This window comes from Rhinolophus ferrumequinum, chromosome 14, assembly GCF_004115265.2.
Source record: "Rhinolophus ferrumequinum isolate MPI-CBG mRhiFer1 chromosome 14, mRhiFer1_v1.p, whole genome shotgun sequence".
Classification (NCBI taxonomy): Eukaryota; Metazoa; Chordata; class Mammalia; order Chiroptera; family Rhinolophidae; genus Rhinolophus; species Rhinolophus ferrumequinum.
Window position 1 is genome coordinate 36,804,475 of NC_046297.1, and position 21,144 is coordinate 36,825,618.

Consider the following 21,144-nt stretch of genomic DNA (forward strand, 5'->3'; position numbering starts at 1 on the left):
GTCTTTCCAGGACCTACCAGTATTACTCATAGGGAGCCAGCCCTCACAGACATTTACCCAAGCTGGGGCAATGTTGTGGCTGGATCAGCCCTTGTGATTATTATTATTATTGCAGGATGCACTCCAGCAAAATCATCAGGGAACTTTGAAGATCAAGATTTATTACTCATGCATCCTGGAGGGTACATGGCACACCTAAAGGCCACACAGTGAAGTTGAGGGGAGAAGGAGAGGCGGAGTGAGAGAAAGAGAGGGAGAGAGAGAAGAAGAGAATAGAGAGAGAGAGAGAGAGAGAGAGAGAGAGAGAGAGAGAGAGAGAGAGAGCGACCTAGGGCTGTGCCTTTGTTAGGATCAAAGGGTGGCATGTATTAGGTTGGTGCAAAAGTAACTGCAGTTTTTTGCAATAATTTTTAACCTTTTAAACTGCAATTATGTTTGCCTAACCTAATATGTTTAGGGTTTTGCAGGTTCACTCTTTATTGGCTAAGTTAAAGCGTAAAAGTGGAAATTAGGGTGTGGAAAAGGGAGATGTGGTCAATTGTTTAGGTTATCTAGGGCTTTCTGAAAGAAGGGACTTCATGGATGGGGGCAGCCTAATTCCTTATCTGGTTGTTTTGCTGGTAGCTGTGATTTACAGCTGGCAATATGTTTATTCAAGATGGATGACTTTTGAAATGGATGCCTCAACAATCAAAAGCTTAATGTGAGGCATTTACACTACAGGCATGAAGATAATCAGTTTCCTCACTGTCATGAACCCAAGAAACTTGGGCATATTATTTTGTTTTCTTGGGCTTTCATTTTTCAACGAGGGCCTTAGAACTGTTATGGCACTTGCTAAGAACTCAAAGTTTCCTGAATTTCACAGCTTTCCATTTCCCCTGGAGCCTCTGTTTATCTGTGGTTTTAGACTCTTTTGCTAAATACACATGGTAAGATACGTATTTGTATAATGACCCAATGCATATGTGTGCACACATACTCCTGAATTAAAAGTTTCATTGAATAATATTTATCCTTAGTACAGAATGTAATGCACTCTTCTACTATAGTCTGCTATAGTCTATTTTATATTTTATTCTATCTCAATTTATTTTATTTTTAAATTCTATCCTATCTTATTTTATTTTTAAAAATTCTGGAAGAAAATGGACTACATTGATTTCCTGACCCTTCCATGGATCTCAACCCCTATTAAAGCTTTCAGGGTCGAACTTCAACTAAATTTTTGGGCCCTAGTTGGCAAGTCTGCATTTGCCCAATCTCCTCATCCACTACCTTACACACAGTAAAATCTTATATTTCAAACAATCTTACATTTCATCAATCTTACACTTCATCTCTTGGGATCCTGGCTTCTGCTTTTTCCTGTGACAATTGGTTAGTAAGATACACTAACATTTAGCTCACCACTGTGCTAACAATCTTTATTCTGCCCAGCCCTCCCTGGCCCAAGCTTTTATGAAATTCAGTGGTTAGATCTGGTTAAGTCCTTATAGGGCCGTTAGTCACAGTTGGGTCTCTTTTTTTTTGGTAGCACTATGGCTTATTAAGCTCTGCCTTAGTACAGGCATTGGGGCTTTCCCATGGTGCTCTTGATATATAAAACCCAGATGTTCTGCCAGTGCTTTTTGAGCAACGACACCAGGAAATTGACAGCTAAGTGGATGTTGTACACAAGCCCATCAGCTGTCATTTTCACGTGGCCAACTGCCACTGCTGGACACAGCACATTCTTTACCTGGAACTTGATGGTGGATTTCACTTCACTGACTTTGGCCACCCTGTTCACATTGTGGGTCAGCCAGGAAGGGAACTTGTCAGGCTTTTTCAGGCCTGGGCCCAGGATTTATGGGATCTGCTTGATCAAGAGACTCTGAAGCCCAAAAGCCATCTACTTCTTGGCCGGCTTTTTGACCAGTTTCTTATTCTTGTTGAATTTCTTCAGTGCCTCAATGTCCATGTGGGAGACATCCACAGCCTGGGCTTCGAATGCTGCTGGTTCCCCAGAACACATACGAAGAACTTGGGGTGGGGTGTGGCTTTAAGCCTGATGGTGCCCGAGAAGCATTTGTCCTTCTGAGGGTCATAGTTCTTCAAGTTGATTGGCAGCTCTACCATCTCCAAAACCTTCCAGCGCTTGCACTGGTTTCCCTGCAGGACTTCCCGCACTGCCTCATAGAGGGTGTCGGGGAAGTCTGCTGCTCATGTTGCCTCGCGCTTGGAAAACCAGAAAAGCGGGTCTCTCTTGACTTTTGATAGCCATAAATAATAAATAAGACTGAAAGTATTCTTTTTTGGAACAGAGATAAAAGACTAGACTAGATCATTAAAAAAGTGAGCCACTTCTTTCCTCAGATTTCTGTACAATCAGATTCTCTCATCTCTTTCTATCTGTCCCCCTCCATTCCGGCCTCTTCTGCATCTTTTCCTCTGCTCAGAGTGAGGTGCTAAACCTCGTTACCATGAATGTTTGATGTTTGCTCTGCCTATAGAACTGTAGCTCTGCCCAGAATTCCTGCAGAAATGCTAGATTCATGCAGGTTCACCAGCGACTTTCACTCTCAGAAATCAAGTCCAGTCTAGCTATTTGTAAGTACATAAATCATTTTAGGGAAGGTGAAAGTTCATCTGGCCCAATATTTCTCCTCTGTTTTTGGTTTATCTTAATTCCATTTTGCTATTTTTTCACCACACCCTCAATCTTCTCTGTCTCCAAAAGAAGCATAACTGCCCCTCCTCAACTTTTATAAACTCTGTTAGCACCACTTTCTTCAATAACTAATTCCATATGTTGCATACATGAGCTCCATCAGGATCCTTTCTCCCCTCTCTGCTCTCTCATTTTTGCATGGCATCACTCAGTGTTTGAATCATTACAAATAAAAGGAGAAAACACTCTCCAATTCCACACCAGCAGTACCTTCTGTATGGTGTGTTCCGTGTGTTTCATCATTTAAAAGGTTTTGTGGAAGTTTTTCTAACCCAGTGAGAAACACTGCAGTGGGAAGTTATATACTGTTAGGAAGCTGCATTAAGGTGTTTGCCATGCCTCACAGGCACGGAACTCTGTGGATGTGGTCAGCCTGTAGAAGCTGTGCCAAGGTTCATGAAAGGAAGAGTGATGCATGGTGAGTATTTTTTCACAGTACCAATTTCTTCCTCCCTGCCCCTGCCCAATATTTAAAGATGTAATTGGATTTGCTCCACAGGTTCAAATGACTGCCTCTTTCTAAACACTGGCCTTATATGTGCTGACATCCATTGTTGGAGGCACTTGTAAGCCAAAGGCGACTCGATAGATCCTATGTCTCTCATTGACCCCATAGTGCATTATTTAAGGGGGTTCTTTTGTTGACTCCATAATATAGTATTCAAGTAATAAGCTGATGCCAGTCTGCCTAAATAAAATATCCAAGCTCTGCTACTTATTCACTGTGGATCTTGGGGAAGTTATTTAAACTTTCTGTGCCCAGTTTCCTCATCTGTAAAATGGAGTTCATAAACTACTCTCCTGAGAATTAAATCAGTTCATGCATGAGAGTGCCTAGCACATAAGTAACAACCCAATATATACAGGCTATTATTATTTGGCATTTCTGTGTTCTAGCTCCATTCTCCAAAACCCTACCCTAGGAACACTTCCATGAATGGATAGTTAGTAGAGTTCTACTAGATCACATTGGTCCTTGGAACTGTATTCTTTCCTTTTTCCTTTTTTTAAATTTTTATCTCTGGTTTTACTTTGCAAACTTCTGAGATCTTACATTTATAAATAGTATGGACATAAGATTTTTGCATTTGGAGCTCTTCTAAGGGGCATGGTGACTCCCAGCAGAGAAAACAAGAGATTTTCAGACATGTCTGTGTCTCCCCAGGGAAACAGCAGTGTCACTTCCCCACTTGACTTCAAGGAATGAGTAGGAACCAGTCCCATCCAGTTTTTCCTGCCTAATTATCCCTATTACCTTCTCTGTCTCAGCTATTCCTTTGGTATTTATTAATTATTCTGTAACAGGCCTTTAAGGTATGTCTTTTCTTTATGCAATTTAGCTAAAATCACATTGTGGGGCAACACTAATTCTAATGATACTGGCAGGTGCTATTGCTTGACTTTCTAAGCTCTTTCTATACCTAATTTTTAGTTTGTATTGGTAATTTCATGAATGGTGTAATTACTTTCTTATATCTTTCCCTGGGTTAACAGCCATTTTTATTTTTTAGGCAAGTGAGCTTCAGATAAAGGCTGTTGTTTGACAGTACTGAACACAAAGTTAACTGAATCTTTTACTAAATTGGCAACTTAATTGAATGAATTAATTCATTTATTAGTTCCTTCAGTCAACTTTCTTGAATAGTTGGTCAGTTATCATATAGATAGAGCCTGCAACAGTTTCACTTCCCCCCAACCCCATGCAAACACATAAATTGCTGTGGTTCTCTTTAAGCAGTGCTTGTTCTCAAAACCCTGCACTGGAGATGTTTTCAGGTAACATTACATAGGTTGTCTTTGCATGTCTTCCATGTGTGAATCAGTCCAGAAGAATAACAGATTTGTACGAACTACCAGGTTGTTTCTGTCTTGAATCACTTACCAAATGGCTTTGACCTTGAAGGGTAAACTCAGCATTGGTTTGTGTCCTTTCTTTATCACCAAGTGGATCAACCACCTATTCTATAGGGACTTGGGGGCAAGAGAACTCTCAGTGGCTGGCTTATTTCTCAGCCTTGGTCTAGTGTGGCAGTGCTTGTCAGTAACTCAGTTCTTATAGTTACAGGGTCTGTCTCTTAGTTTTATAGGCCTCAAAATTTATTTTATTAATTTCCAGGCAGTAATAATAACTAGTACATAATCCTTAAAGTGTGGAGGCATAGCTCTAAGTACTTTAGATATGTTACTCTACTTAATGCTTTCAACAGCCCTATGACATAAGTTCTATTATTACATCCACTTTATAGATGAGGAAATAAAAATGTCTCAGAAGGATGAGGTTCTTGCCTGAGGTCCCACAGCAAGTAAATGGTGATATACAAGTCCCAGAGCTTGTGAGGGTAGAGCCAGGATTTAAACTCAAGCAGCCTGGCTGTGGAGTCATAACTACTATACCAAGGGACTGACTTAACTCCTGCTGAAACCAGAATGGAAATTGATTTATTTACAGAGATGTAATAAACATGATAATAAATGTAGGTTATTTTCTCTGGTCACTCCCTCCCAGCGAGCAAATTCACTTGAAAGCCCAAATCATGATCAATTATTCCTAGCTGAGCATAAAACCACAACAAAGACATTAAAAAATTCATCAGATTGGACAGGTGGGAAACCAGGAAACATCATTGCTCCCTCTGAGCTCCAGCTTTCTTTTTCAGAAACACATTCATGTTTGGAGACGAGAGGTGATGCCTAGGTCTTGCTTTACAAAGTCTTAGGGTAGTGCCAAGAGTCTGGGGCACCATTACCAGCTCCACCCTGGGAAACAATCAGAGAGGGAGCCAAGATGACGTGCTGAGAGAACAGAGAACAATGTGTCATGTGTGGGAAGGCTCCAAGCATGCTATGGGGAGGCATTCTGGAAGAATTTCCTGAACTGGAGTCCAGTGTTTGCCATGACTTTTATGTGCCTCTGGTATGGGTGTCCTGGGAAGAGCTAAAGGAGCTACCAAGGAGGAGACTTGATTTTGAGGACTGTGAGGAAGTTGCACGGATCACCCTTCCTTCTTCTAGGGATGTGCTTAGAACTCTGGCAGTGGTCCCAGAATCAGACTATCTTCTATCTTGGGTGGATCAGAGTCACAATAACACTCCTTACTCTCAAATTCCTTTTTAAAAAACTTTTATTTTGAAATAATTATAGATTCAATAGATTCATAAGAAGTTGTAAAAATAGTACAGAGGGGTCCTTTGCTCAGTTTCCTTGGGTGATAACATTTTACCAAACTACAGTATAATATCAATCCACATTGGTACAATCCACAGAACTTTTTCAGATTTCACTAATTTTATATATACTTATTTGTGTGTGTGTAAATTTTTCTGTGCAGTTTTATTGCATGTATGTGTAAACACCACTGTAATCAAGATACAGCACTCTTCTATCACCACAAAGATCCTTGAATTTCTTTTAAAGAGGAAAAATTAACTCCTGAAGGGCACTCGTAGCTTATGCTGCTACAACATAATTGAGCAGGTTAGAGTTTCCTTTATATCCTTTACATTTTATTAATATTTTTGTGTGAATACATCTTATTCATATCTGAGGACCTAACAACACTTGGATCTTTTTGACAGGATTGGTAAGTCAAGTTGCTGCCATTTTCAACACACCCTTAGGTCAGCTACCTGAGGAGGCGGGAAATTGGCTTGTGTTGTTTAGCCCAGCACCCAGTACCTAGAACAGGACCTCGGACCCAAGCAGACACACAATAAACATTTCTGAAATGAATTAACTCATGCTATTTGGATTCTTACTACTAATGCTGTCAGTGAGGGGGCCTCCACCAGCCCTGTATACTTCTATTCTAGCTCCTTGACTGACCTCGATTTGGGGTCTGTTTCAATCATAGAAATTTTATTACACTGTTATTTAATGAATTATTGCCTATAATGGACAACTATGCACTTTTAACATTTTTTTAAAACATTACTTCCATTAAAAATTGTTTGGTTTAGAGTAAATGTGTTTGACAAATATACAATGGATACAGCTCGTGCCTGCCCTCTCCCTCCACATCTGCCTGCTAGACTTTTTCTTCTGGTAGCTCTTCATTTCATTGGGCTAAAACACCTACCAACTTGTTGATATTCATGTCCCCTCCAACCCTCCAAATATAAGTTCTCATGAAAATCACATTAACAGAGCAGTGGAGCAAATTACATTTTTTTTTCTTTTTGAGTCCCAACTGTTTGAGTTTCATTTTATCTGCTGCATAACTCTTGTTACGGTGATGCACATCCAATCACTGGCCACATAGATTGGAGCTTTTTTTAATGACTGGACTAGGGTTGTTTCATGGTTATTGAGTCCCAGTGTGAGAAATTGTTAGTTACAAAGGGAAACCTCAGGTGGAAAGTGATAGAGTGAGGAGGGGGTGAAAAGCCAGGATGGAAAATAACCAAGCAGAAGGTCAGATATTTTCTTTGACTACTGAGATAGACACCTGACTCCTCTCACTGATACTGAAAATTCAGGCAATTCATTCATGTGCCAACAAAGTATAGGCCTCAGATGTCCAAATGGACATTGGTTAAACTGCCATTTGAGCTAGCTTTTCTTTCCAATATTCTCAGATTGGACAGCAGCATTACCTTTTCCTGCTCTAATGTTTGATATTTATTTGAAATTCTTTATGCTATTAATATGTTAATTCCTCTGACACAGTCTCCATAGTGTCTGGACTCTTGAAAGTAAGTGTCTAAATGGTATCCTGACTTCAGAAACCACCTCTCCTTGCTTATACTCCCATCCATACTGCCAATTATTTCCAGTTTAGCCATAAAAAATCCGTGCTTTAACAAGGAACCTATGGCTTACGACTGGATCAAGTCAAGTCAAAACAGCTCTTGTCTTTAACCTGACCCCTCTATCCCTGTGTCCTTGAGGACTGTACACTCCTTTGATGGCCCCCTTCACACAACATCTAACTCTTATTAATATATACAACAAGGACGCACACAATAGGTAGTGATTAAACTCATAGTATTAATTTTCTAAGCATGCCATAACAAAGTATACAAACTTGGTGGCTTAAAACAACAGAAATTTATTCTCTCCCATTTCTGGAGGCCAAAAGTCTGAAATCAAGGTGTCAGCAGGCTCAGGCTCTGAAGGCTCTAGGGAAGAATAGTTCCTTACCTCTTTCAGCTTTTGGGGGCTCCATGTGTTTCTTGGTTTGTGGCTGTATAAATCCAATCTCTGTTGCTGTCTTCACATGGACTTCTCTTGTCCCTGTGTTTCCCCTGGGTGTCTCTTATTAAGATACTTGTCGTTGGATTTAGGGTCCACCTAGGTAATCCAAGATGATCTCATCTTGAAATCCTTAATTACATCTGTAAAGACCCTTTTCCCAAATAAGATCACATTCACAGGTTCCAGGGGCTATGATGTGGACATGAGGTGTGATCAAACAACACGGTGGACTGTTTAAATAAAAAAAAAATTATTACAGTAAAAGACATGTTGCCATAATCTCCATCAAAATACTCCCTACTCCCCCCCCACCCTTCTCTTTGAACACACTTATCCCATAGTTCTTGATACTTTCTGAAGCAGTTTCTGGAAGTCCTCTTTTGTAAGTGCCTTTGTGCTGTCATGGCTGCCTGGATGTCTTGAATCATTTTGACTTTGGGGAAGAGCCAGAAGTCACATGGTGTCAGGTCTGGTGAATAAGATGGATGAGGAACACACTATAATGTTTTATTTGACAGAAATTGCCATACCAGAAGCTATGTGTGACATAGAATCTTTTCGTTGTGATCACAAATACGGTGACTGCTTCTGAAAAGTGCCATCCAATGGAAAGACAAGGATTTTCAATATGGGAAGCGGCACGTTGAACCTTAATAACAGTGTGTGACAAGTTTCAACTTGTTCAGTGCAGTCAGTCGGGTGTGAGCTATGGTTGAGAGAAGGTGTGTTTTAAAGTGTGCCGTAAATCATCCTCTATCATGGACAACGCTCCGTGTCACACATTGCTTCTGGGTATACGGAAATTTCTGTCAAATAAAAACATTGTGGTGTGTCCTCATCTACCTTATTCACTGTATCTGGCTCTGTGCGACTTCTGGCTCTTCTCCAAAATCAAAATGATTGAAGACATCGAGGCAGCCATGACAGTGCAACTAAAGACACTCACAAAAGGGGGCTTCCAGAACTGCTTCAGAAAGTGGCAAGAATGATGGGATAAGTGTGTTCCAAGTGAAGGGGAGTATTTTGAGGGGGATTAATGGCGATGTGTCTTTTACTGTAATAATTTTTAAAAATTGAAACATTCATTGTATTTTTCGATCACACCTCATGTATCTTTTTGGGAACCACCATTTAACTTGTTATGATAATTAAACAGTCAAACACAAAGAGCATGATTTTGAGATATCAATCAATGTTATTAAAATATTAGTAACAATTTGGACAAAAATATAAAACATGCTTATTAAATTTGTGGTTAAGATAAATCTGGGTTGGATAGTTATTCACCTGAAAGCAGAAGCAAAAATCTTTTATAGGTTATAAGAATGAGCAAAATTAGAAAAGTGGACTTTTACTTTGTACGCATCTCTTACTTTACTTCTCACAGAGTTCTGCCCTCCCATTTGACTGGTGCCTAGCATATCTGTTGCATAATGATTAAGGGAAGAAACATGAAGTCTCAAATGTGGTTCAAATAATTAGCAGTACAGGTACAGACTAGATGGACACCCAATTGTGGGGTCAGAGCCCCAGAGAAGCAGTTTCCCAGGCTCTCGGCCTCACGTGAGGGGTGCTGGCTCAGGTAGTAGATGGCCGTCACCTGTGGCTAGCTGGCTGTCAGCTGTAACCAGTGAGCCATTGGCCACTAATATAACTGCCATGGCTTTGCTAGCAAAATGGGGGCTAACAAGAGATGGTGGCTGAGCTAGCAAGCGCAGAGTGTGGGATTGCGGATTGCAGAGAGGCGGATTGCAGCTAGCAAATGGGGAGTCGGTCTGTTTGCAGAAAAGCAGACAGCACGTCACACATCATGTGAATCCAGCCTCCAGTGAGACTATAGTGGTATGACTCTCCTATCTATGGTCCGTGGGTGTTCCTTTTTGGCCTCACCGTGTTCCTGTGTTCTTATGTGGGGAACGGGACCAGAGACCCCTCATGACACCCTGCCTGACACCAACCTTTTAAGAATTTTTGTGGAGAATTATTCAGGGCCTTTCAAGCTCAAAATAACTCAATAGTGTGACATGGCTACTAAAAATGTCACACAATGTTGGGGTGCATTATTTGAAGTCCAGGAGTCCAGCTCATAGAGAGAAATAATCTTTTATAATTGCACAAGCTAGAACATGTGAAAAGTCTATAGACCCACAAAAGATAAGGACCCTTTTATTTCTTATGCAGCCAGTTCCATTCTTAATCAGCTGATGATTCCTTTTAGAGAAGGAGATTCTTGTTGCCCTCTTATCATGGTGATTTGTGAGCACCCAGGAAAAGGAAGTCAATGATGAAAGTTGAAGGAAGTGGAGTTAATCACTTGTTATCAGCTGACTCATATTTTCATAAATGCTTAAAGACATATTGACCTATTACTTACTCTGGTTGAACATAAAGGGAAGTGCCGACTGTGGGCTCTATTACTAAATCAAGCAATCCTCAGTAGCTGTGATAGTCAGTTTATTGTGTCAACTATAGTCCTCAGTCAATTAAAATCTAATCTCAGTGTTGCTATGAAGGTATTTTGTAGATGTGATTAAGTCCATATCAGTTGACTTTAAGTAAGGGAGATTATCCTAGATAATCTGAGTGGGCCTGATTCAACCCCTTGAAAGTTCTTAAAGCAGGTCTGAAAAAATTTTGCCTTAGGGCAGCACTTTCAGCTGTGCATCCTGCCCTTCCCAACGGCCTGTCCTGCGGAGTTAGGATGTGCCTCACCAGCCCCACCGTCTTGTAAGCCAACTCCTTGCAACATATCTCTTAATAATATCTTCTACTGGTTTTGTTTCCCTGGTTGAACTCTGGCCAACACAGTGATTTCCAGGATCCCTGGTAGTGGGCTGAGTGGCTGGAGAGGGACCTGGAAGGCAGTAGAGTGTTTATCAGTCTTCTTTAAACTTGAATGCAATATGAATTACCTGCAGATCTTTCGAGTTAATAGGTCTGAGTGTATGCAGGTTATGTCAGTGCTGCCCATGGATTGTGGTTTGAGTAGCAGGGATGTATTCAAGTAGTTCTCAAACTCAGGCTGCACAATAGAATCATTGTAATGCAGGGTCTCACCTCCCGCTCCCTGCGCAAGAACGAGGCAAAAAGGAACACCAACTGAGCCATAGATAGGGAAGTCATACCACTATATTCTTGCTGGTGGTTGGGTTGGAGACAAAGGAAGCAGGAGCCACAATCTGCCGTCTGCTTCTTTGCCAACCAACCAACCCCTTGCTAACTACAATCTGCTGTCCACTTCTCTGCCAACCAACGAACCAACCCCCGTGCCAGCGTAGCCACGGCAGTTATGTTAGTGGCTAATGGTTAACCGGTAACAGCTGATGGCCACCCACCCACAGCAGATGGCCATCTGATTACAGCTGACGGCCATCTAATAATTGAGCCAGCACCTTTGCATGTGAGGCCGAGAGCCTGGAAACTGCTCTCTGAGACTCTGTCCCCACAATCATCTAAAGAGCATTTTAAAAATGCAAATGCCTGGGCTACACCTCTAAAGATTATAATTTAATTGGTCTGTTTTAAAGTACAATCAAGAGTATAAGAAGCAAGAGTGTGGGTGAATGGTTCTCAAAGTGCAGTCCCCAGACTTGTAGCATCAGCATCACCTGGGAACTTGTTAGAAATGCAAATGACCAGATCTCATGGCCAGGTGTACTTAATCTGAAACTTTGGGATTTGGCCCAAGCAATCTAATGATTCTGATGCCCACGAATATTTGAGAACCACTGGTGCAAGTGATAAGATTTTGGGTTCTATAGTCAGACTTCCTTCTTGAGCAGGCAGCTTAAGCTCACTATACCTATTTTTCACATTTGTAAAGCAGGAATAGCAGTAATAGTTAGGTTAAAGTGTTAGGGTAATCCATGTCAGCTATTCTGTGCTGTTAGAGCTAGAACAAGGAGTTGATCCGAGATTATTATGGGAGAAAGCTGTGGTTTCAAATGCCAGGAGAGCATGGGTAAGTGCTTGTTGGACGGAGTCCCAGAGAGCAGTTTCCAGGCTTTCGGCCTCACGTGGGAAAGGTTCTGGCTCAATTATTAGATGGCCATCAGCTGTAATCAGATGGCTATCCACTGTGGCTGGATGGCCATCAGCTGTTACCGGTTAGCCATTAGCCACTAATATAAATGCCATGGCTATGCTGTCAGGGGGTTGGTTTGGTTGGTTGGTTGGCAGAGAAGTGGATGGTGGATTGCAGTTAGCAAGGGGTTGGTTGGTTGATAGAGAAGCGGATTGGCAGATCGCAGCTCCTGCTTCTGTGTCTCCAACCTAGCTGCCAGCGAGAATATAGTGTTATGACTCCCCTATCTATGGCTCCATTGGTATTCCTTTTTGGCCTCACCATATCCTGCGTTCGTGTGCAGGGAGTGGGACCAGAGACCCTGCATGACATGGTGCAGTGAGCAGGGTATGGTGCCGCCAAACTCTCCAAAGGGCGGTGGAGCAGTTTGTGTATATGAACACTCGTTCTCAGGAAGCCCGTGAGGAGTGGGCACCGGGAAAAGGAAATGTGATCTGCCTGGGAGAAACGTGACCTCTCGGTGAATTGAGCTGAGCCTCCAGATGGCATGCTGCCCTATTGGCTAAAGTAAGCATTGTCTTCCTTTTGGTGGTCTGCTACTGCCGTGGGCTCCTAGAGTTGTGGACATTTTACATCGAGGATACACCGAATGGGACACCAGTCACGGCAAACAGGATTCCTGCCAGGTAGGAATCATGTCTGACTCTGGGCAGAAGGACATATGGCCCCCACACAGTTTGTGGTACCCAGTAGCCACTATTCTCAGGATTTGGACCCCCGAAGAGGGGTGGGAGGACATGGATGGCTCTCCGGCCAACGTGGAGAGGGCCCTGAAGGTTCTAGCTGAGCGGTTGTCAGAGGAGGCGAAGGGTACAGCCGGCTGCGTGGGCTGGATATTCCTCACCGCATTGCGTTGTAACGTGGAAGACGAGATTAATGAAATAGTTCAGGTGCGGGACCAGCAGTCCTGGTGGGAGGCACTGGAAGTTGGGTTAGAGGAGGAGCCCCACAGTGGAGACTCTGAGGCTGAGGCTGACTACTTGAGTGGAGACAATATAGCTCCCAACCCGCACACCAGGCCCATCGTGCAGCAAATGTAAAGCATGAGCAACCTTTGGGCCCTGGGGGCGTTGCTACCAGCAACCCAGCTATGACTGAGTTCACAACCTACACCCCTTACACTCCCACTGAGTTGCAGGAGCTGGGGAGGCAGTGCCCACATCACCCTGGAGAGCCAATCTTGGCTTGGCTGCTGCATTTATGGGATAAGGGGGCAGACAGCATTCTCTGCTCCCCAGGCGAGATGGAAAAGCTAGCCTTCGTGACTGCATCCATCCCTGTGACAAAGATTATAGAACTGCCATAGGTTGGCCCATGACAAGGGCAACCACACTCTAATGGAGTGGCTCAGCACTGCAGTGCGCACAGTATAGGGAGAGCCTGGCAAGCTGCCAGACACTGAGTAAATGGCAGTCATATACGGAACTTACTCAACTCATCCCTGAAATGGGTATGACACATGCTGTGTTCAACCCTAATTGCGGGGGCTGGATGATGAGCATTTTACAGCCAACATGAGAGATCTGGTTTTGGATACCGTCCCTGCAAGTACTTTTGGATCCTTGGTTTCCATTCTCATGCCCTGTGTGGGGTGGTGTATCCATGAAGTTACCACTGCCATGGCTACCGTGGCGGATGTTGAAAACCATCAGCGAGGGAAGTTCAGACAGGAGGTCCGAGAAGTCAAGACCTGGAAACCCAAATCAAAAGTAAGGGGGTGAGGTCGCGGGCCTCAGAGAGTAGCATGCACACTGATGTGGAGTGATCTCGTGGCAGCAGGGGTTGATCAGGAAAAAATAGCCCGACAACCCAATACACTCTTGTTGGACTTTGGAAACAGCTGCGTCCGGAACAGCAATTCCGGCGAAGCATAAAAGAGAAGTCCGGGAAAGCGCGACCTGTGTCCCTCCAGGACTTAATGGGGCCGCTTGAGGCCGACTCCTTTCAGCTTGATTAGGGGTGGGACCAAGGTACCCAGTCAGAGAGGATGAGCCGGGACCAGAGGCCCCACGTGGAATTGTCCATACATTGGTCCCCTTCTAATGTGCAGAGTGTTTTGGCCCTAGTTGACACTGGCGCACACTGCAGTCTTGTTTATGGGAACCTAGAACTGTTCCCCAGACCAGCAATCTGCACTGATGGCTGTAGGGGAAACACTGTGACGGTAAAAGCTGTTTCCTTACCACTGGGTATAGGAAGGCTTCTCCCCGCCCCTCCCCCCCCCCCCCCCCCCCCGCCCCGTACCTACAAGGAGTATGTCTCCCCCGTTCCGGAGTATATTCTAGGAGTGGCCTCAGTTTACAGACATCAGTCGGAGAGTTCCGTCTCCAGATCCCGGTGGTAAAAGCATGCTCACCACCCTCCTCAAGTGTTGCCACAGCCCCGGCTTGTGGTTACAGTGCGACAGTACCGTCTGCCAGGAGGACAGGAGGAGATTGGTTGTACAATTTTGGAATTGGAGAAGGAACATATTGTGAGGTCGATGCACAGTTCCTTTAACTCCCCAGTATGGCCTGTCTAGAAGCCAGGGGGGACCTGGCCAATGACTGTGGACTATAGGGAGTTAGATAAGGTGACACCACCTTTGCACGCTATGGTGCCTTCAATTCATGATTTGATGGATCGTCTGACTGTCCGCCTGAGAACATATCACTATGTAGTGGACTTGGCAATTGCGTTTTTCTCCATTGACATTGCACCTGAGTGTCAAGAGCAGTTCGCTTTTTCTTGGGACAGGAGACAATGGACTTTTCAAGTCCTTCCACAGCGATACTTGTACAGCCCCACTATCTGCTGTGGGCTTGTAGCCCAGGACTTGGCACAGTGGAATCACCTGCCCTCTGTGGTCCTGTTTCACTATGTTGATGACATATTAGTAACATCTGATTCTCTTTCAGATTTAGAGCAAGTAGCTCCCTCTCTTCTCCGTCACCAGAAGTCACGCGGCTGGGCGGTGAACGAGAAAAAGGTCCAAGGCCCTGGCTTATCTGTCAAGTTATTGGGTGTTGTGTGGTCGGGTAAGACAAAGGTCATACCTGAGGCGATTATTGATAAAATACAAGCATTTCCCTGGCCGACCATGGTCTCCCAACTGCAGACGTCTTTAGGTCTGCCGGTGTATTGGTGGGTGTTTGTACCCCATTTAGCACAAATGGCAAGGCCCTTGTATAACATGATAAAGTAGGGGGCCTCATGGGATTGGACAGAGGCTATAGAGCAAGCGCTTGTTGCCAGAAAACGGGCAGTGCTGCAGGCACAGGCTCTGCAAGTGGTAGACACTGGTCGCCCATTTGAACTTGATGTTCATGTAACCCAAGAGGGGTACAGTTAGGGCCTCTGGCAATAGCAGGAGCGTCTTTGGTTCCCAGTGGGATTTTGGTCCCAATTGTGGAAAGGAGCAGAAGTTCGCTGCATTCTAATAGAGAAACAGCTGGCTGCTGTGTACGCAGCCCTAGTGGCCACAGAAGCCATCACAGGGACGGCATGGATGTTGGTTCGAACAACCTATCCCATCCAGGGGTGGGTCCGTACGTTGACCCAGGGACCTAAAACAGGGGTGGCACAGACTATTACCCTTGCCAAGTGGGGTGCTTACTTGGAGCAATGTAGCACCCTTAGTTCAAGCCCTTTGATCACAGAGCTACAGTATGTCTTGGGGCCTGTGGAGCTTGTAGCCAGGCTGAGCCAAGTGCTCTGCCTAGCGGGGAGGACTTGGAGCCCTCACCCTACAAAGAAAGACAGCCCCAGTACCTTAAGATGCCTGGTATACTGATGGCTCTAGCCGGGGAGCTGCAGCTGCTTGGATGACTATTGATGTGCAGCCCAAAACAGACACCATTTGGTTTGATACTGGGATGGGCCAGAGTAGCCTGTGGGCTGAGCTACAGGCCGTGTGGATGATAATCAGCCATGAGTCTGGGATCCTAGTTATTTGTATTGACAGCGGGGAGGTTTCTGGGGCCTAACCTTGTGGCTCCCTACGTGCAAACACCAAAACTTGTTGGTAGGACACCGTCCACTGCGGAGTCAGGCCACATTGCAGGACCTCTGGGACCTAGGGCAGAGAAAGGAGGTGACCCTAATGCATGCCACAGGTCACTCCCCCTTAGTGTCCCCAGGTAATGATAAAGCAGATGCCCTAGCATGGGTCCAATGGTTAGAATGGGCCCCTGCCACTAATGTGGCCCATTGGCTGCATAAAAAATTGCAGCCCGCATGTGGCAGGTGAACAGACACTGGGGCCTGCCTTTGAAATGGCAGGAGATAGCAAATGTCTCCTATGACTGTGTCGTCTGTGCCCAGGACAGCCCCCAATGGCGGAGGCTCCCCTGGGAGACACAGCAGATTACGTGAGGGAGGGTGCCCCTCACTCCTTGGCATGTAGATTACATTGGACCCCTGCCTAAGGCCCGCAGTGCAATGTATGTGTTCACAGCAGTGGACACTGTTACGGGGTTGATGTTTGCTTGGCCGTGTCTGGCTGCAGATCAGTGGCATACAGTGATCACTTTTACACACTGTGGGCCCTCTAAGGGTGCCCCCAAATCATTGAAAGTGAAAGGGATACTCATTTTACAGGGCAAGAAGTGCAGCGCTGGGCTGCCAGGATGGATGTACAATGGTTGTTTCATACCCCGTATAAACCACAAGCAGCTGGCATGATTGAATGCTACAATGGACTTTTGAAGCAAGGCCTCTGGGTGTCAAAACTCTTTCCCATGATGCGTGACTGGGCCTCGCGTCTGGGGGACGTCTTGAGAATCCTGAATGAGAGACCACGGAAGGGAGAGCGTACCAGTAGAAGCTCTGTTACATCGAAAGGCCGCTCCCATTCAGTTACAGTTTACCGCAAGTGAGACTCTGTTAAAGCCAGGTTATGGTACAAATGGAAACATTTTGCTGCCTGCACCCACTTTCTTGAAAGCCGGGGAATGGCAGCAATGGACTTGGCCCTGTTGGGTCAAAAGCCCCCACTGTCAGTAGTTGGGCCTGATAGCCCCATGGGGGGCTGGTTTGACCCATGATTTGCAAGTGACGCCAGGGGTGGTGGCCAAGTGGCTACCGCAAGTGACTGTAGTATACGGAGGTCCCGATGCCGGAATGATTTTGCTGGGAACCTATGTGCTCTCACTATGGCCTATTATGGCGTCCTCTGTTCTGTTATGTGTTGAAACTACGAAAGGGACCCCAAACACTGCCATAAAGATCTGGTACCACAAACCAGGAAAGGTGCCGGTGCCATTGACCCTACTTTCCCAGGACAAAAAACTGTCATATATCCCCCCAGATGGAAGGGATTTTCCATTGTTGGTTCCTGTGACTACTATTTCTTTCTGCCCGTAGGTGTCTATAGGCTAATATGACACAGGGTACCTCATGGAAGATGCTTGTCATGTAGATTGTGAGATAAGACCCTGGGGGGTAGAGTGTGGGGATAGAGGCCCAGAGAGCAGTTTCCAGGCTGTAGGCCTCACCTGGAAAGGTGCTGGCTCGGTTATTAGATGGCCATCAGCTGTAATCAGATGGCCGCCCACTGTGGCTGGGTGGCCATCAGCTGTTACTAGTTAGCCGTTAGCCACTAATATAACTGCCATGGCTACACTGGCAAGGGGGTTGGTTGTTTGGCAGAGAAGCAGACGGTGGATTGCAGTTAACAAGTGTGGATTGTGGTTAGCAATCGCGGTTTGCAAGTGGATTGTGGATTGTGTGATCCTACTTCCTGTGTCTCCCCGGCCACCAGCAAGACAGGTACAGGAGCACTCCTTGTTGGGGTACTGGCGGATATTTACTTTGTGTCTCGACCAGCTGCCATCGAGAATATTGTGGTATGAACCCCCTGTCCATGGCTCCATTGTTGTTCCTTTTTGGCCTCACCATATCCAGCGTTCTTGTGCGGGGAGTGGGAGCTGAGTCCCTGCATGACACAGGGTCTGGTAGGACAAAGGTGGAGATTGGGAAGGTGTGTGGGGAGGGCTAGAAAGTGAGCTGGTGTGGGGCCAACAGGAGGGAAATGCCTAGACCCAGGTTTAAGGATTCTTGATATAGCAAACTCACCAGCCCAAACTCTGGCCATTCTGAGGCATATCTCGTGCAAGAGCTGCTCCAAAGTCCCAGGCAAAGCCAGGACTAGAACTCTTGTCTGTTTTCCTAGGGTCAGTGGTGGGAGGCAGAAGTGGATGTAACTTCAGTGAATCCTGCCTCTCCACTTCCTGCTTGCCCTTTCATCCCCAGCATTTTTAAAGTTCCAAACAGATTTCTGGGTTCCCTGTCTTGGACCAAAGTACCTTGAATGTAAGCACATTTAGTACTCTGCTAAGAACTCAAGAGGATGGTGAAACTAAGATAGAAATAGCTGTGTCTGAAGTGGTTGCCATGAATTGGGAATAGATAGGTGTAAGTCCTCTGGCCTTGAAGCAAGGGGCTGCCAGGAAGTGAAGACCATTCTCTCTTGGAATGTGAGAAGTTCAAGAAAATCTGCTGCTCTATCTGCGGGCTTGGCACCCTCAGAGAATGGATGAAAGTAAACCTCCCTCTTGACCTTTAACATTTTTTGTTTTTCTGTATTACAGCATTGGATTGTTGCCATACTCCTTCCTCTTTGTCCTTTCCTTCCCCTTTTCCATCCTTCCTTCTTTTTGATGAAAAAGAAGGGTGAGCTGGCCAATAATCTGATTTCATGAAATCTGCCATAATGTTTGAGAAAATGTGAACGTTACATCCCAGACCTAATTAATTAAAAATCATATATAATGTTAAATTAGTAAAATGTACTTGTTATGGAAACATGTACTTGTATTTGTTTGTGTGAAAAAACCTATTTCAGCTTTGAGGAGCAACCACACCTTACTGTGGGTTGTAGATAAACAGCAAAACACTGGACATCATATATGCCTGTGCAATGAAATGATCCAGAAGCTGACAGTCGGGCTCTGAGAAAAGATGAAATGAATTAGAGGTCCTGAGCTTGACAAGGTGAAAGGGACCTCCTAATTGTCTTTAAGTGGTCGAAGATGATCAATTCGCAAGAAGAGTATTTTAGGGAATTTAAGAAGGCACAGGAGAGTCAGTATTTTTAAGGTACTCTTAAAAGAGCATTTATTGGCTGGTGGGCTTGACTTCTAATATTTAGCTAGTAGATTACATTTACATTTATTGATTAGTAGCTCGAAATAAAGTACCAAATTCTTTGTATCCACTGAAATTTCTAGAATTTCCCCCAGAAAAGCTGGAAGCTGAGTTTTATGAATGGTATCTTGAGTCAGTACCCTGGAATCAGATAGACTAGGTTCAAATTCACATACAAATGTGCTTGATCCCAGACACAAGTTACTTCTCTGAACCTCAGTTTTCTCATCTTTGAAATGAGGGTCATTATGGGAATTAAATGAGGTAATAACGTATGTGAATGTGGTTTGTAAAGTGCTATTCAGATACTCATTATTTTTCCTAAGAAATTCTCTCCCAAAAGAACCCCAGTCAGTTTTCTTCCGTGGGGTTTATAGCTGCCCAACAGGAAACCTATGAACATCTTTGCCCCCCCCCAAACTGTGGAAAGGCTGGTTGTTTCCCTTTGTTGTCCTGCCTCTTTGCCATCAAGCAGGACATTCCAGCCAGCAGCTCACCTTTAACACTTGAGGGATGAGTCAGGCATCCTGCATTCTCCAGGGAACAAATACCAAACTCTCCAAGTTGTTCTCTTGAAGAATCCCTCACTTGGCATAAGATAGGGGTGGGGTGAGGTACCAATTTCTCCTTGTCCATGGTGGGGAGGACTCTTGGGACACCAACAGCTCTCCCACTATCTCCTGGCTTCTTCCTCTCCTAATGAATTCTTACATTGCTTTTTATAGAGTCAGGAGGCAAGTGATGGGCTCCTTTTGGAAAAACAATTTTTTTTTACCCCCTTGCAAATTCTGCAGGAATGTTCTTGGTATATATTTTCTAAGCTTTGGGGCATGGCCCAAACTTAGAGATGGGAAAATCCCCATCTGAATGTCCTGCTTCACCAGGGTAAGGTTAAGTGTATACAAAGATGATGCTTCTGCTGCTCCTGGATACCCAGAGGCCCCTGAACCACAGGCCTCTGGACCTCCCTTCTTGTACATGCTCCAGACTCCTTAATACAAATCTTAAGGTTCTCTGTTCCAACTAACCCCAAACCAAGTTGTTGTTAGACAAAGCCAATGTGGTTCAAGGAAATTATTAAATCATATGCAAAACCGATGCAGTCAACCTTCCCAGAGTTATCTGCAGGTTGAAAGAGAAGGAAAATTCACAAGGGAAAAAAATCCAAGGAGAATTTCAGTATAGAGTTTTTAGCGTATGAAACCGACATTATGTCCTTTTGTGGCCACCCTGTCTGTACTGCAGGCAAGGAGGAAGGAGCTCTTAAGAATATATGAGGCACTGTGTTTCTCTCTTTAAAAGAGGAGTTCTCTTTTACTTTCCCCCTGTAGTTTGAAGTGCTTCTCCCTTCTGTTGACACTGGGTTGCCACCAGTGTGACTTAGAGGTATACTCTGGAAGCTTGTAACCGGGATGGCATATGTACCAAAATGATACCCAGTTTGAATGGTATGTGGAATAAAACCTAAACCATACCACGTAATTATTCTCTCAGCACGGTTTAGAAAGTCATTGGCATTCGAATCTTCCCTTCCTTCAACCTCTTCTTAAAATGACCAGTAGGGGGCACTGCAGGGTGAGATTACCAGCAGTACCCCCATTTCCCTACCCACAAAAAGTTATTGGAACATGAAGCATGGACTACATAATACACCTATTTTAGTAACAATAGTACACGTTTAGCTACAATAATACTAGCTGAGAGATTGGTTATCTATACATTTAAGGTCTCAGTTGCTCTTGGGAGATGATTAGCTAAAGAAGGAAGTTTTAGCTTGAGGGATATGGGATACATTCTGACTTGGTATTGGGACATGAAGCACTGAGCCTTTATGATTGTCCCTGGAAGAATGGTTCAGACACACCACTGTGGGACCATGGTGCATTTGGCTAGGGCACTGAAGAAGGATCTGGCAGCCTTAGATTGTAGGATGTGAGGGAGCCAGAGATGTGAAAGCTGAGTTTTAAAATCCCAGAAAGCACCTGTCTTCTATGCCTGACTTTATTGGATACTGTGAACTCGAGCAAT

The 21,144-nt window shown here is 44.5% G+C and overlaps 1 pseudogene; it reads right to left on the reverse strand.

Moving 5' to 3' along the window:
• Positions 1 to 1,561: 1,561 nt before the first annotated feature.
• LOC117033714 (60S ribosomal protein L10a-like) lies at positions 1,562 to 19,752 on the reverse strand (annotated as a pseudogene).
• Positions 19,753 to 21,144: the final 1,392 nt, after the last annotated feature.